This window comes from Rhinatrema bivittatum, chromosome 11 (assembly GCF_901001135.1).
Source record: "Rhinatrema bivittatum chromosome 11, aRhiBiv1.1, whole genome shotgun sequence".
NCBI lineage: Eukaryota > Metazoa > Chordata > Amphibia > Gymnophiona > Rhinatrematidae > Rhinatrema > Rhinatrema bivittatum.
Window position 1 is genome coordinate 67,607,103 of NC_042625.1, and position 14,846 is coordinate 67,621,948.

The 14,846-nt window shown below is 45.8% G+C and overlaps 1 long non-coding RNA gene across 2 annotated transcripts in view; it reads left to right on the forward strand.

The window, feature by feature from the left end:
- Positions 1–14,846, forward strand: part of LOC115100773 — a 44,920-nt gene that overhangs the window by 20,032 nt on the left and 10,042 nt on the right. The window contains exon 4 of one of the 2 annotated variants that reach the window (XR_003859185.1): positions 6,775–7,326. The exons of the other annotated variant lie outside the window; for it this stretch is intronic. This is a non-coding gene — a long non-coding RNA (uncharacterized LOC115100773). Of the gene's footprint in view, positions 1–6,774; positions 7,327–14,846 lie in introns of those variants that run through there. 2 annotated transcript variants of the gene reach the window in all.

Consider the following 14,846-nt stretch of genomic DNA (forward strand, 5'->3'; position numbering starts at 1 on the left):
CCAGAGAGTCGCCAATAGCCAGTCCAGAGTCAGAAGCCAGAGAGTCGTCGATAGCCAGTCCGGAGTCAGAAGCCAGAGAGTCGCCAATAGCCAGTCCGGAGTCAGAAGCCAGAGAGTCGTCGATAGCCAGTCCGGAGTCAGAAGCCAGAGAGTCGTCGATAGCCAGTCCGGAGTCAGAAGCCAGAGAGTCGCCAATAGCCAGTCCGGAGTCAGAAGCCAGAGTCACCGATACCCAGTCCGGAGTCAAAAGCCAGAGAGTCGCCGATATCCAGTCCGGAGTCAGAAGCCAGAGAGTCGCCGATATCCAATCCGAAGTCGAAGCCAGGAAATCCGTCAGAAGGGGAGCAAGGAAGGATGGAGCTGGAAGAAGGCGCGGAGGGCTGGAACAGACTAGGAAACAGGAACAGGGCACAGGATACCGGATGCCACGGAAGCAGAGGAAGGAACGATCCTCCTTAGAGGAACCAAAACCAGTAGCCAGATCAGAAGCCAAGGTAAGGTCTGAGAGCCAAACCTCGCCTTAAATAGAAAAAAGCTGGGCAGAGCAAAGAGGAGAGGCCACGGCAATATCCTGCCGTGGTCCCTTTAAATTTTGTACAGGAACGCGCGCACGGACTTAGGGAGGCTCAGCGGAGGTGGGACCCGCGTCGGGGATGGCAGCGCATCGGAGCAGCCTGGGGGAACAGGCCTGCCGGCGTGCAGAGAGAAGAGAGCCTGAGGAAGCGCCGCAACAGCGGCTGGCTGCCGCAGCAGGTAAGCCAGAGCTAGTGGCTGCCGTGCCGCGCTGGTAGGAGCGAGTGACCGGGCGCGAAGGGCCAAGGCCAGCGGCCCAAACAACAAGAGGCTAATGTGGTGGGGTTGCTTAGCAATCACGATCATAATCCAATCAAATTTGACATAATCACTGGAGGGAGGACATTAAGTAAAACTGCTGCAGAGGCCTATAACTTTAAAAAGAAAGACTGATAGAATGAGGAAAGTTTTTAGAAAATACAAGGAGCAATTGTGAAGGTTAGAAATTTGCTTGAGGCTTGGACATTGTTTAAAAATACAATCTTGGAAGTTCAGATAATATGTATTCCATGCATTACCAAAGGTCAAAGGAAGATCAGATGATTGCCAGCAGGGTTTAATGGTGAGGTAAAAGAGGAAGTTAAGCCAAAAGGGTATCTTTCAAAAAAATGGAAAGCAGATTCAAATGAAGAAAATAGGTAAGAGCACAAGCACTGGAAGTGCAGCAGTGAAACAAGACAAGAGAAAATCTGAGAAGAAGCTTCCCATAGAGGCAAAAAATTAATAACTCTTTCAAGAACATTTGAAGCAAAAAGCCAGTGAAGGCTTCATCGGGCCGTTAGATGACTGACTGGTAAAGGGAGTTCCAAGAAGGACAAGGAAATAGCAGAAAAAATGAATTATTTGCCTCGATCTTTACTGAGGAAGATATTGGAAACATACCCACTCTGGAAACATTCTTTGATAGTGGTGACTCTGATCAATTAAAACAAATCTCTGTGGTAATGAAGGATGTAATAGATCAAACGGGCAAACTATAGAGTAACAAATCATCAAGACCAGATGGTATCCAACCTGAATGAACTCAAATATGAAATTATAAATCTGTTACTAGTAATCTATAATCTAACATGCAAAACAACCACAATACCTGAAGACTGGAAGGGGGGCAGTATCTAAAAAGGGCTCTAGGGGTGATCTGGGAAACTATAGCCTGACATCAGTGCTGGGCAAAATGGTAGAAATTATTCTTAAAAACAAAATTACTGGCCATATAGGCAAAAATGGTTTTAATAAAGGGAAATTTTGACTTACAAATCTATTACATTTTTTTAAAGGTTTAAATAAACATGTAGATAAAGGGAGGCAATTGATATAGTGAGTTTGGATTTTCCAAGGAGGCAGTGTCATATTGTTGTTAATTGGGAACCGGTTAAAAACAGAAAGTAGGACTAAATGGTCATCAGTGGAATACCAGAGAGATATGTAGTAGGACTTGAACTGTTTAACATATTCACAAATGATCTGGAGAAGGGAGCAATGAATGGGGTCATTACATTTGTAGATTTTTATTTTGTTTATTTATTTAGCTCATGCCTTTTCATTGGTAGTCTGAGTTGAGTTATATTCAGGTATTGTGTGTATTTCCCTGTTCCAAGGATCTGGTTTACTAAGGCTTTTCTCTTATTCTGAATCTATGGGGAGAATGCTTAGTAAATGAGGCCCTATGTTTGTACCTAAGGCAATGAAATACCTCTGGTCACAAGGAGTGGTAGTGGGATTTGAACCCTGATAGTGGTAGTTTTCAGTACAGTGGAGGAGTAGCCTAGTGGTTCGAGCAGCGGGCTATGAACCAGTGAAACCAGTATTCAAATCTCGCTGTTGCTTCTTCTGACCTTGGGCAAGTCACTTTACCCTCCATTGCCTCAGGTACAAAATTAGATTGTAGGCCCTCTGTGGATAAGGAAATACTTATAGTACCTGAATGTAATCCCTCCATGCCAGATAACACAAAATTATTCAAAGTTTTTAAAACAGCAGCAGATTGTGTACTACAGAAAAACCTTGTAAGACTATGAGATTGGACATCTGAATGGCAGATGAAACTTAATATGGAAAAGAGAAAAAGTGATGTACATATGGAAAATCCACTTTGCCGCAGATAGTGGGCCCCATTGACTCTTTTGTGGTTGCCACATTTTCTCCAGCTGAGGGTGAGCTGCTGAATAGGACAGTGCGAAGAGATCTTTAGGCTCAGAAATCTTCTATAGGCTTAGAAGTCTTTCTGAACAGGACCTATGCTCTAAAAAAAAAAAAAAGCGTTTTGAATGACAAAACACTGGAACGGTGTTGGGCAGTTGTTGCATCAGAACTGGAGGAATGACTGAGCAGCTCACAAGCCACTGTGCAGCACGTGGGGGAGCCCTGTGCATGCTTAATAAGACTTTTACTGAGCTCTGGATCTGGGTCGGCACCGTGGGATGACGTCCCCCCACGTGTGCTAATTCAGGCCCGCTTGTCAACAGAGAACCCAGTTATTCCCATAGCCCGTTCAGCCAAGTATCCAGAGCTGGAGCCCGGGAGTTGTGCATAACCTGCTTGTGGTGTGGCAGTGGGGCAGCAGCATTCTCCTGCCTGCAGGTGCTGGAATGCTCCTCTCCTCTTCCTCAGCTGGTTTGTCCGCCGCTGACATAAGACTGTAACCCAACCTCAGCAGCAACAAACGCTTTCTAAAATTACTCCCTGCACTCTCGTGCTCCTCATCCCCCTCGCTCTGGTATGTCTCCATGGGCTTTCACTCACATTTTCAGGAAGAATTCTCTTGATTAAATGTGCCTGGGAGAAGACCATGTTGCTGACTTCAATTTAATCTTGAGTTTCTCCCTTTCTGGGGTTTTGCATTTAGCCTTCAGCATAGTCTCTCATGGGTACAAAGTTGATTGTTGGGGGGAGGCTGAAAGAGAGAAAGGACTGGTGGAGAGAGAGGGGTTGGGTGAGAGAGCCTGGTGGGTTGGGTATCTGTGGGGGGAGAGAGACTGGGGAGAAGGGGCTTGTAAGAGAGAGACTAGCAGGGAAGGCTTCGGCGGGGGGGGGGGGGGGGAGAGACTGGGGTGAAGCTGGCAGGAGGGGGTGGTACAGACTGAGGACTGGGGAAGGCTGAGGAAAGAGGTTAGTGGGGTGTAGGCTGGGGGAAAGACTAGAAAGGCTGCGCTGAGTTAGAGAGAAAGTCTGGTGGGGCGGGTATGGAGGTTGAAATGCTGGTAGGATGGGGGTGGGCAGGAATTGGGAGGGGGAGACTTATGGAAAGAAGCTGAGGGAGAGACTGGTGATGGGAGAAAATCTTGTGGGGAGGGACTAATGGAGAGGGGTTATAGGGGAGAGGGAGAGACTGGTGGGGGAAGTTCATACCAGTCTAACTTTTCCTCTGGTAAGTTCCCGCCCCCCCCCCAACCCCCAATCTTGTTCCTACAAGATGAGGGTCCCTGAAATTTTTAAATGTTGAAAGGGGTCCCCACACCTGAAAAGATTGGGAATGTAAATAATGATTTCTCCAGGAAGGGACGGGGAGGGGGCAGCTGCGCTCTGCTGTAAACTGAAAATCCCCCTCTTAAAAGGCGTTTCTACCTATGGCAGTTCTGAGGAGGCAGCTGACCCTTCAACATTTTTTCCTGTGCCTCGGCAGCAAAGTGAATAATATACTATATAAATATATAATATATATAATATACTATATAAATATAAATATATAATATATATAATATACTATATAAATATATAATATATATAATATACTATATAAATATATAATATATATAATATACTATATAAATATAGTGCTGAGCGAAGAAGCCAAGGCATCTTCTGTGTATGAGGGTCCCTCCAAAGAGGGGCCCTGCACTGAAAGTCTGACGTGCAGGCCAGAACAGCTCCCCCGCCTCAGACTCAGGGGCAGCGCATCTCCCTCCTCGGAGGGGGTGGGACGGGTAAATAAAGGATGGATATTTACCTTTCAAACACTACCAAAACAAGAGGACGCTCCATGAAACCAACAAGCAGCAGACCTCAAACAAATCGGAGAAAATTCTTTTTCCCTCAGAGCATGTGGTGCTGGTGCCTAGCACAGGGGGGGTTAAAAGAGGTTTGGAGAAAAAGTCTGTAAAATATTGTTAACCAGGTAGACTAAGGAAAGCTATTGCTATCCCTAGGAGAGGTTAACAGGAAACAGATCTACTTTATGGGATCTGTTGGATACCTGTGACCTGGACTGGCTTGATGGATTTTGGTCTGACCCAGCATGGCACTCCTTATGTGCTTATGAAACTCAGGCTTCCCGTTCCCTCGCAGGCCTCACTTCCATTGCCCCCGTGCTCCAGCATTACCGCCTTGCCGGACCTTTGGCCCTTCCCCGCCTCCTGATTAGTCAGAAAGAGTTCTGTCTTGTGTTCTGATTGGTCGATTGCCATTCCCCTCTGCCTGATATCAGGCTGCCCTGTGTGAACAATTATTGTCCTGACCCCCTCCCTTTTTCATTTAGTCTCTGTCTTGGGCCCACCAAAAAAAAAAAGCCCAGCTCCTTCTAGCAACCTAAACTTTAAAAACTGTCACCCGCCCACCTCCGTGTCTTCACCGCCTCCCCCCAGAACACATGGCCAGTGCAAGAGTATTAGGTGCCCTAGGCGAACCTTATACCCTTACATCCCACTCATACCCTCTCCACGCGTACAGTTAAGAATTATGCACTTATTACAGATTTTACATGAAAAGAATATTCAAAGTATAGTCTTCTGAGGTAACAAAAAAAAATCACAACATGTATATTATATTTACTTGCACTGCTATGGTGCTAACCCGAAAACCCTACAAAAAAGACACTTAGAACCCATATGGCATTAGGACTATTGTAACACATGTTGGGTATGAGCTTGACCCTCAGAAAGCCATGAGTGAATTACAATTAAAAGGAGCTTCCCAAATCCAAGTGGATTCAAAGTCGGCCATATACAGATTGGCTACGTCTGGGGCCATCGTGGCACCTATGGCTGTGCTACAGATCTGTTGATATAATTGGCCATCAAATGCGAAAAAATTCTGGCCTTGGAGATTATTGAATACCATTTGGACATGAGGATACGTCCACATTGTATTCCTACACAATTTCTATACAAATTAACAAAAATTGCATTGACAAAGAATTTTTTCGCATTTGACGGCCAATTTTATCACCAGATCTGGGCACTTCCCTTTGTTCCGGAAATTGGGACAGCCTGTAAGATAATTCGAAAATATTGGCATCTATTACAATTGTATCCAGCATTTCAAGTTTTCCCCAGTTTGTTTTCACATGGGGTAAAAACGTACGTGATCATTTGGTACCTTCTGATTTTCAGCAGGAAACTTTGAAAGTTTCTGTCTCTATGCCTGGGCATACCCTCTGCGGGCATTGCTCCGTATGCCCGGTATTGAGGAACACAGGTACTTTAGAGTTTACACACCTTCGTTGTGTAATTCCGTTTCACCACACACTATGAATTGCCAAGCACATGGAGTGGTATACATTTATTTATTTATTTATTTATTTATTTGCTTTTATATACCGACATTCATTGGGGTATATCACATAGGTTTACATGTTAACATGGAGAATAGTAAGACTAAAGTGTCTTAATATTATTACAATGTAACGGAGGCAACTCAACAAATAATGTTATGACATTTTAACAGAGGGGAAACTTTGTAACGGAGGTAACTCAACAACTCAACAAGTCAACAACTAATATAATTAGATTAGGAGGTAGACATCTCAGGAATTATTACGTTGTATAAATAAGTACATAGGAAACATAGTGACTTATTGTGGTACGCATCTCAGGAATTATTATGTATACATCATCGAATGCCCTTGTGAAAAGTTTTATGTGGGCAAAAGTGCATTTGTATGACTGAACACCGGAGCTGTTTAAAACACAATCGGTTATCTGCACCTTTGGTTGAACTCTGTTTAACACTGGGACATACGTTTGAGGACCTCCGTTTCTGTGTGTTAGCCCAGCATTGGTGAGGTTAAGTCTTTTCCCACCAGTTGCTACAACTAGAGGAGAAATGGATTTACTGGTTGCAAACTTTAGCACCCACAGAATTCATCTCTGAATGAGACCTCACAGTTTTTCTCTGAATATATTCATTTGATCATTATTACAATGATATATTGTTTACCATTTCATTGCACCGTTGTTCGTGCTAATAACATTTATTTTGTTGTAGGTCTTGACGTCAGACTCACGACACAGCGTTTTCTTAACTTTTTTTCATTTTCTTTAATGCAACTTAAATGAATGCAAATATAAAACCACTCCAAACATGAAGGAATTACTGATTAAACGTGTCCATTGTGGCAGCAGAGGATGTGGTTGTGTGGCTGCCGCCGCTGAAGGCCTTGTCCTGGTGGCAATATAAGTTGACTGTTTTACATGACTCAGAACATCATTCCACGTTTAATGGTGTGACAGGTGTCAGTCTTCACCAAGCCCACCTTGCATCTAATCAGAGACCCCCAGGTAGATTCAGACGACAGTGCGGCTCTGTATTCAGTTTTATTTTTCTTTATCAGGGAGAATACTCTTTCTGTGTCAGCATTGCCATGTGGTAGCACTAAAAGACGCTTGACAACCTTCCATAACAGAGGGACCCGATCAGACCCAGTGAAGACACATTCAATTTGAGAAATTTCAAACCAAAGCTTTTTGGGTAATGCTGACCTGCTTCTAGTTTGGATTCTCTTCACCTCTGTGTGATCATTGCTGAATTCTTCCAGTAGCTGCTCTACATGATCAGCAGTTATCACTGACGGGAAAGCAGCTATGAAAGTTTGTAAGCACTTAACTTTTAGGGACATCACAAATCTGAGCAACTCAGTGTGGGCTAGATGGGTGTTAGGAAAGGAGGGCGGATCCCGGGTGCTCCCCTATTTGCCCTCGCTTTTCTGGGTTGGTTTTAGGGATACGGAGGGTACTGTTTTGGGTCATCCTGTGGGCAACTTTTTTCGGGCTCAGGGATTGTCTTCATGTTGGGGCTGACTGTGGCCACCCCCTTCAGGCCGCCGCCCTGTGCAAGTGCATGGCTTGCATGTTGCGCTGGCCCTGCCTGCTATGAATTGGCTCCAGCTGTTCTTTCTCTGATTGGCCAACCTCCCTTTAGCCTGCCACCTGGTGACTGGCTGTCTTCAGAAACCCCACCCGTTTCTACTCTTCACTCTTTGAGATTATTGGGGGGGGGGGGGGGGCTAGAGGGAGTTGGACGTTGGGGGGTTCATTTAGGGGGGTTACTGGTTATAAACTACAGTCGGTTCTATACTACAGGCACTTTTATCTGTTTACACTACACTGGATGGTTTTTCCTTTTTCTAATCATAGCTATGGCCACGGTTGATATTCTCTCTCTTAATGTGTGGGGTATTGGGTCCCCAATTAAATGCAGAAGAATCCTGACCTGCCTTAAAAAATAAAAGGGGGGTGCAAGTGATCTTCCTTCAGGAGACCCACTTATTAGATGTGGAGCATGCCAAGCTGGTTAGGGACTGGGTGGGAAGAGTTGAATATTCTTCCTATAATTCCCAGAGCAGAGGAGTGTGTCCTTCTGGAATGTGTGCGAATCGGACTGTCCTTCGTGTTGGCCAATGTTTATAGCCCCAATGGAGGCCTTCTCTTCTTCTCCTTTCATTATGGGAGGCGATTGAAATGTGGGGTTAGACCCTAAGCTTGACAGATCCTTGGTTGGCTGGCCCCGGGGGGAGGAGAGAACTGAAACAGAAACGAAAAAGGAAGGAGGACCCTAGAAAAAGACAGAAAACAAAGAAAGGAATAGAAATAAGGACAGAGAATAAGAAAATGACAATGAGACATTGAGCCAGAAAATGAAGCCAGAGACTCCAAAGGTTGGAAACTATTTCATTATGTAATAAAGAATACTAATTAAAAGAAAGTAGTTCCGGGGGGGTGGAGGGAAATCGCATCGCGGCTCCCCCCTCACTCCCCAGCTAATCTCATGGTACAGAGGTCATTGGGCCTGCCCTGCCCTTCCCCCACCCAGTGGACAACTGTAGGTAAGGGGGTTCCCTCTCCATGTTTCACCAGGTCAAGAGTTTTCCATCCACATAGGGCTCCCCCAGTTAGATTGAACTCTGCCATGGGGAGATGCTTGCGCCGTGAGAGAGGAATGCAATCTCCCGCATTATACCTCTGTAATCTATGCCTCACACGTTCTCTCAGCATCCTGTAGTGCTCTCACTGTTCATATTCTCTTTCTTTATCTCTTGCTCTTCACTGCTTGCACTCTTTCTCTGCAGGGCCAGCTCTCCCTCTTTCCTGCCTGCTTACTCCTCTGTCTCTCTCTCTCTATCACTGACTCTTTTGTTCCTTCTTTCTCACTCCCTGAGGCTAGAAAAGACGCATTGTCCCTGTCTGTCCACATGAAGTATATCTGTTTCCCTGCAGAGCCGGCAGCTGCAAGTCATATAAGACAGGACTGAGAGGGCTGTCTCCCAGTCTGGCAGATTTTCTCCTTTGTTAAAAACAGAGGACAAATCTGCCGCTCTCGGTCCTGTCTTATATGACTTGCAGCTGCCGACTCTGCGGGGAAACACAGATACCTCATAAATCAATCATTTCACATTTTTCTCATCTTGGACAGAACTCTGTATTCTGCCCCCCTCTTCTCCCTTTCTCTATTTCTGTGGCTAACACTGTCATTCCTCCCAGTCCCCTCAGCCTATAACCTTGGTGTCACCTTCTCTATGCACTTCTGAAACGCTGCTAAAAAAGAATGCTGTTTATAACATCACCAAAATCTGTCTTTTCTTTTCTGAATACGTTACTAGAACTTTATCCACTCTCTCATCACCTCATGCTTAAACTACTGCAATGTACTCCTCACAGGTCTCCCAGTAAACCACCTCTCTCCACTAAAAACTATCCAAAATTCAACTGTGTGACTATCTTTCTCTAAAGTCGCTTCACCCACCTAGCCCTTCTTCCTAGGTCACTACATTGGCTCTCTCTCTTTTCTTGCATACAGTTCAAGCTTCTCTTACTCCTCTACAAGAGCCTTCTCTCTGCAGCGCCTCACGACCTCTCCTCTCTGTCACGGCCTGCTCCAGTGAGGAAAGGGGAAAGGCAGGATGGCTAAGCAGAGGCGCGCCCTGAGAGGTCTGGAGCTGTTGTCTTCCACCTAAGGCAGCCACTGTTCCCCATGGGTTGAGTCTCTGGGTGCAGGAGGTCAACAAGATTTCCACATGAGAGCAGGAACCAGAATGAAAGTGAGGACCAGAGCACGAAGCAGAAACACAGTTGAAGGCCAAGACTGGAGCAGGAAGCAGGAGCATAGCCGAGGGCCAAACCTAGAGCAGGAACCAGAAAGGCAGCAACACAGCCAGGCAACAGGATTCCAGAGTGCAAACCCGGTATTGACTATTGGACCAGAAAACATATGGCGGGCTGGAGCTCCTTATATACAGCTGTCAATTTGGGCCACATCTAATGCGGCTCTCCCTAACTTTGTTTCACTTGATATTAACTAGAGGATTCTTACTGACTCAGAGTCCCTGTGGATCCACTGCAAGACCCCCTGGTGTCTGATCCCCACTGTCTGTGACAATCTCTCCTCTCACTCTTCCTCATGAGCTTTGCTATCAAACGAGTTGCCCATCTATGCCCTTATCACCAACTCCCAATTCCATGCTTTCCATCTGGCTGCACCGCATGCTTGTAATACTTCCAGAGCTGGCGTTTCACGCTCCCTCTCTGGCCTTATTCAAAACTAACCAAAAAACCCACCTTTTTGAGACTGCTTTTAAATGTTAAGCCCTGATTATCCTGCTCCCAGCCTTATTTTAACCATTTTCTTAATAAATGGACTTCCAAACATCTCTTTTTCTCTGTAGGTGTCTCTTGATTAGAATGTAAGCTGTATTGAGCATGCACTGTCTTTTATGTATTTTGTACAATGCTGCACACATCAAGTAAGCGTTACAGAAGTGGTGAGTGGTTGTAGCAGTAGAGGGGGGAGGGAACAACCCATGTTAACACCTGCTTCCATTTCTGCTGTCCATGCTGAAAGTTAGAATGCAAGAGGATCAGAGAAAAGACGTAAGGATGCGGGGCATAAACCTAGAAAAGACACGGAGATCAAGTCAAAACTGGGGGAGCGGTTAAGCACAAGAAAAGGAATTGCCCTGCTCAGCTACACAGCGAGCCCAATTTTATAACAGCACACGTGGCCTTCAGCCCTGCACTGAATTTTATAATAGTACCCGTAGACAGGCTAAAGTCCGCACTGAAGATTAGTGGGCGCATACATAGCCCTGCCCGGCACACGTTTGTGCCTGCTTGGGAATGGGAGTAAATGGGCCATGCACCTAAATGGCTTCCCCGGCTCAACTCTACCCCCAGAAGTGCTTCTCTCAAATACACAGGAAAGCACGTGCAAAATCACTTCCGCGTGTACTTTTATGCATACAACGCCTGAGGTCATTTTCAAAATGCCCATTGACGTGAATGAAACTGCACGTTACGTACTTTTGAAATGTATCCCCAGTAAGTACTGAGAGGTGGAACTGGCACACCCAGGCTGCCCACTTATTTCTTTCCACGCTGCAAGAATCTATCATAGCTGCCAGCCACACGCGTTTGAGCGTTTGTACGATATCACGCTTTATCCAAATCAGTTTTCTGTTGTCTTTCTCTTTGAATCTCTAGCATCATAGGCAGACGAGAATACAAGATCCCTTACTTTATTTATTTATTTATTTATTTATTTATTTATTTAAGTCTTTTCTATACCGTCGTTAAGTAGCTTCCGTCACAACGGTTTACAGTAGGCACATACTTATTGCAATACCCAGTTTCTCCCATAGCCTTAGCATTAAGAGGTAACTTTTCAAAGGGTTTAAGATGCCTAACATTTGGAGTTGTAGTTCAGCCTTCCCTATTGCATTCCCTTAAAAAAAAACAACAACCTTAAATCAAGTCCCTGCATGCAATGTAGTAAAATCTGGACTGGATCAGCCTGTCCTGAAAGTACAGAGTCGCTTGGCCATCCTGCTCTTCAGTGCTCACACTCTCTGACTTGTGCACCATTTCATTTCTCTAACCATTAACATATAACTGTGAAAGGCAGGGGTAGGGGCATTTGGTGGGTCTTGAAGTAAGTCCCATTCCCATACCTACATCCTGTATGATCAGTATGACAGAGTTATCACTTGACCTAGCCTGGTGCCCCATTCGCATAGTGGGTGAGGGGATCTTCACTGAGTGCCAGCACACAGACTGCATGTTCACAGAGAGGAAAGTTTAGGATGAGATTTATAGGAAATCATTTCTGGGAATTGTAGAAGATATAAGAAAGAAAGACGTTCCCACAAGCTGAGGATTAGTGTACAGGGAGGTGATGCCTAGACTGTAAGGAGAGTGAACATAGCCTAGGAGTAGGTGGGGGAGTGGGGGGGGGGGGGGGGAAGGTGGAACCGGAACTTGTCTTAAAGACCTGACCAGTGTATTGGGTGTGGAGGTGACAAGAAAGTAGATTATTGTGGTTTTGTGTGAATACATACACACACACACACAAGAACTCTCTTCCACTCAGTGACACTCCCTCACACACACACACAGGCGCACTCATTCAGTGGCTCTCTCCCCTTCTCACACACATAGATACTCACTCATACACAAACTCTCACTCTCATGCAGGCTCTCCCACACACAGGCTTGTTCTCTTTCTCTCTCTCTCTCTCTCTCTCATACACACCTAGGTTCTCTCTCTTTCTCTCTCATACACATCCAGGCTCTCACACACACAAATAAGAACATAAGATTTGCCATACTGGGTCTGACCAAAGATCCATCAGGCCCAGGGGCAGTATCCTATTTCTAACAGTGGTCAATCCAGGTCACAAGTACCTGGCAGGATCCCATGGGATAGATAGATTTCTGCAACTCCACCTTAATAATGGTTTATGGACTTTTCCTCTACGAACTTGTCCAAACCTTTTTTTTTTTAAACATAGCTACACTAACAGCTTTCACCACAACCTCTGGCAATGAATTTCAGAGCTTAATTATGCACTGAAAAAAAATGTTCTCTTATTAGTTTTAAATATATTATCTAGTAACTTCATTGTTGTCCCCTATACTTTGTGAAAGAGTAAATAAAGTGATTAATGTTTACTCGTTCTACTCCACTCATTATTTTACAGATCTCTGTCAAATCTCCCCTCAACCATCTCTTCTCCAAGCTGAAGAGTCCTAACCTCTTTAGCCTTTCCTCATAGGGGAATCGTTCCATCCCCTTTATCATTTTGGTCACCCTTCTCTGTATCGTTTCTAATTCTGCTATATTTTTTGAGATGTGGAAGTCGATATTCAAAAGCCATTTATTTATTTATATTTATATTCTGCTTTTTCAGGCACTTCAAACTGAAAAATTATCTTTCTAAATGGTAAAACCGGCATATTTAGAGACTTATCCGGCTAGAATTTAGCTGGGCAAGTCTGAGGCATTCCAGGGTGGGAGATGTTTCGGGGAGGAGTAGAATTAGCCGGATAAATTATCCAGCCAACTCTGGTTGTGCCACTGACCTGTCCTAAAGTCATCCAGATAAACATATCCGGATAACTAGTTCATCTGGCTAACTAGCTGAGCCACTCAGCAGCTGACCAGAACTGCACACAATACTCAAGATGAGGTCGCACCATGGAGAGATACCGAGGCATTCTGATATTCTCTGTTTTATTCTGTATTTCTTTCCTAATAATCCCTAGCATGCTATTTGCTTTCTTGGTTGCTGCTACTGCTGCACACTGAGCAGAAGATTTTAACGTATTATCAACAATGACACCAAGATCCTTTTCCTGAATAGTGACTCCTAATATGGAACCTTGCCTTGTGTAGCTATAATTTCAATTACTCTTCCTTAAGTGTATGACTTTGCATTTATCCACATTAATTTTCATGTGCCATTTGCATGCCCAATCTCCCAGTTTTGTGAGATCCTCTGGCAATTTCTCAAAATCCTTTTGCAATTTAACAACTTTGAATAATTTTGTGTCATCAACAAATGTGAGGCTGTTCCCATTTCCAAGTTGTTTATAAATATGTTAAAAAGCAGTGGTTCTAGAATAGAGCCTGGGGCACTACACTAGTCACCTTTCTCCATTGAGAAAATTGACCATATAGCCCTACCCCTCTGTGTTCTGTTGCACGCTCCGGCCACGTTGGCACCATGGCTGGACCTGCTCACCTCGCACGGCCCTCCACGAGCGCTGGCCTTGCCACCGCCACTAGCTCCCAGCATCCGCAGCATCCTGCGGCTTCTCTCAGGCCTTCAAGGCCCTCTACTTCTCCTGGCTCCTCATGCTGAGGCTAGGCGTCCATGCTGATGTTGGGTCTTCCCCTAAGCGCGCGCGTGCGCGTGGAACTCCCGGCCATTTAAAGGGCCAAGTGTGGAAAACTCCTCCACGGCACGCCCTGATGACATCACCTGAGCCCTGTATACAAGGCAGGGCTCAGTCCCTTGATCCCCGCCTTGGCAATTGGGTCGACACCGTTGGTGCTCTAGTTTGCCTCGTGTGTTCCAGTGTCTCCTGTTCCAGTGTCTCCTGTTACAGCGTCTCCTCGTTTCAGCGTCTCTTCATTCCCTGTGTCTCCGTGTGTTCCTGTATCCTTCTCAGGTAGTACCCCTTCGGACTGACCTCTGGTACTGACCTCTGCCTGCCTGACCATTCTTCTGTCTGCCGCCTGGAACTGACACTGCCTGCCTGACCATTCTTCTGTCTGCCACCTGGAATTGACCCTGGTATTGACCCCTGCTTTGGCTGACTATTCCTGGACTGATACTCTGGCTCTGCCCCTTGCGCTTCACTCAGACACTCTCTTCTGGCTTACTGTGACTGCCAGACCAACCTGCTTGGAAACTAACCGCGGCTTCCACCTGACTAGCCCCGCAGGCGCTGCCTGTCTCGCCCGGAGAGCCTCCCTGAACGGCTACCTCCCTGAGGTCTCCGGAGCTTCCAGTTCGGGTCTGGTCCATCCATTCTGCATCAGCCGCGCACCCTTGCTCGTGGTGGGCACACCCCTCCGCTATCTCTCCGGGAGACCACCAGAGGCCCACCTAAGTCCAGGCAGTCCGGGTACTCAAGGGCTCAACCTGCAGAAACCCCAGACTGTTATTAATGAAGCTCCAGTTAGCCTCTGTCTCCTTGTGTGCTCCGCCTCCTGGTGGCAGGCGTTCTCTGGGTCCAACCCGAAGGCCGTACCAATCCTGCACCAGGCCAAGAGTCCACCTC